Raw genomic sequence first — 2,500 nt, 5'->3', positions numbered from 1 at the left:
TCTTGTTGAAAAAATCCCAAACAGACGTATTCGTGTCTCCAAGGTTCGTCTATCTGTAACAGGTACCTTGATATGTCCTGCAAGGATCTACAGGTCCATTCCAAGGCTAGTGACGTGTCCTTTGTGAAGCATTGAATACGGACAGAATCAGAGGGTCTCATAGAGATGGCGATCTGCGCCATGTTGAGAGAAGTTGCATGCCTCTTTCGCCGTTCTCTCCGTTGTCTATGGCAATCCTGTCCACATCATTTCGACGTGTTCGTTGAAAACAGGACTTGCAGTTTAAAAGTTTCCAGAGCATGGTGACGTTTTTTATAAAGTGGGCTGTATTCCTCCACGAGGCGTTACTAGCAGTTGACGTCATCAGCGCAGAGCATGTCTCATCAGAGAAGACCTGAAGAGCAAGGGAAACACTTTGCTTTTCTGTGTTTGATGGCATCACGGCAGATCTTGTTAATTTTGAAAGTTTGACCATATTCATGCTTTCATTATTTTGAAGTTCTACTAAGTCTTGCCAGCATGCTTGGATACATTCGTGTGAATTTTCAAAGACGGGGAAAGAGAGAGTTTTTGTTTTTTTCTGTAATCCAGTTATTTCTTAAGTTTTTGACTATATGAACTGGATCATATATGAGGAACATAGGGTTGGATGGTGTTGTTAAAGACCTCACGATCCAAGGGCACAATGTGTTGAAGGGATTGAAGAGTTTAAAAAAGGCCTGGTTTATACGATTATTATCATTAATAATTCCAATAACTTTCCCACCACCCTGCTCAATGGATAAAATTACTTCACTTACAATGCTGAACATAAAGTCTGACTTTAATGAATGGCATGGTACCAATTTAGCTAAGAACTTTTTACCACCAAAAAAACATTTGACCATTACTGCAAGAATTGTTTTTGCCTGCTCTTGGGGCTCATCCTCTGCGAATCCATACAAAATCCCACCACAATATTGGATGCAGGACTTCACATACATTTCATCAACAAGCACAACACACGCTCTGCTTCGCAGTTCCTGCTGTTGGAAAAATTTAGAATAGATGGTGAAATCAGCTACATTTTTGGTTTGTCGTGTAATCTTTCCAAGGGTGGACTTAGAAGGGAGATAAAGGTGACCACGTAAAGAAGAATATAGCACTCTTGACCTCGTGTACCACGAAAAAGCAAGAATTAAATCATCTGGACAGTTTATCCGTTGATTTTTCTGAGCATTCAGGAGCTGAATCTGGCGTTCTATAAATTTCTGGATAGCCTTAGACTTCTCTATTGAGGGTTCATTTTCTTCATCTGCAATGAAAAAAAGTAGAAGATAATGAAATAGACGATAATGAATGGAAACAATGAATTTTATTTTTAAAAGGCATTTCAAAATTTTAATTCCATGAATCTATAACGAATCAAAAACAACAGCAACACAACAAGGGTAATAGTTCTTCTTATCATCATCATCATCATCATCATCATCATCATCATCATCATCATCATCATCATCATCATCATCATCTCATCATCATCATCATCATCATCATCATCATCATCATCATCATTATCATCAACATCATTATTATCATTATCATTATTGTTATTATTATTATTATTATTATTATTATTATTATTATTATTAGTAGTAGTAGTAGTAGTAGTAGTAGTAGTAGTAGTAGTAGTAGTAGTAGTAGTAGTAGCCTATTATTATTATTATCATCATCGTCCTCGTCGTCCTCCTCCTCCACTCCTCCCCCTTCTTCTTCTTCTTCTTCTTCTTCTTCTTCTTATTATTATTATTATTATTATTATTATTATTATTATTATTATTATTATTATTATTATTATTATTATTATTATTATGTTCACGTTGATAATAAAACTGACGCTAACGCATTTAAAAATTAAAATAGTAGGTTAACTCACCTTCAAGTTGGGAGTCCAGTGTGTAGAATCGAAGTATTTCTGTAAGTTCACTCCAACGCTTTAAGGTTCCATCTGAGAAAGTCTGGTGTTGGCTTTGTTTAATTCCAAAGAAACCCTCATATTGAATTGACCTGATGCTGTGATCATCGTTCACCTCTTTAACTGTAAAGTAGATACTAAATGAGTGGACCATACCGATCCTAGCACGACTATGAAGACTAAACTCAGAATCTGAAGAAAGTCCAACAACACCATGAGAGGAAATCTCTTGAACAAAACAATCTTTAAAGGTTTTTCCCAACTCATTTTCTGTATTTTCAAATAAATCTTTCTTTAAAAAAATTGATAACTCATCAATATCCTGACGCCTGTCTCTCAATTCACTTGTCGAATTTAATGTCTGACGAGATGGTGCTGTTTTTCGCAAACAAGAAGGGGGTATTGTATTTGGCCATTTATTTGGAGGAATAGCAGGTGAAGGATACCTCGATTTCCGTCTCAAAGGACCATCATGATGCCAATGATTGGCACAGATACCCATATAGTCTGTAACATCACTCGAATCGATTTTATTTGGCAGTGCAT

At 36.2% G+C, this 2,500-nt stretch overlaps 1 protein-coding gene across 1 annotated transcript in view; it reads left to right on the top strand.

Moving 5' to 3' along the window:
* Positions 1–2,500, top strand: part of LOC144958221 (uncharacterized) — a 106,070-nt gene that overhangs the window by 9,549 nt on the left and 94,021 nt on the right. The gene's annotated exons all lie outside the window — the stretch shown is intronic.

This window comes from Berghia stephanieae, chromosome 12 (genome assembly GCF_034508935.2).
Source record: "Berghia stephanieae isolate SIO BIC M18660-M18661 chromosome 12, UCSD_Bste_1.3, whole genome shotgun sequence".
Lineage (NCBI taxonomy): Eukaryota > Metazoa > Mollusca > Gastropoda > Nudibranchia > Aeolidiidae > Berghia > Berghia stephanieae.
The sequence above is the reverse complement of the archived record's forward strand: the minus strand, read 5'-3'. Positions and strand labels throughout refer to the sequence as shown.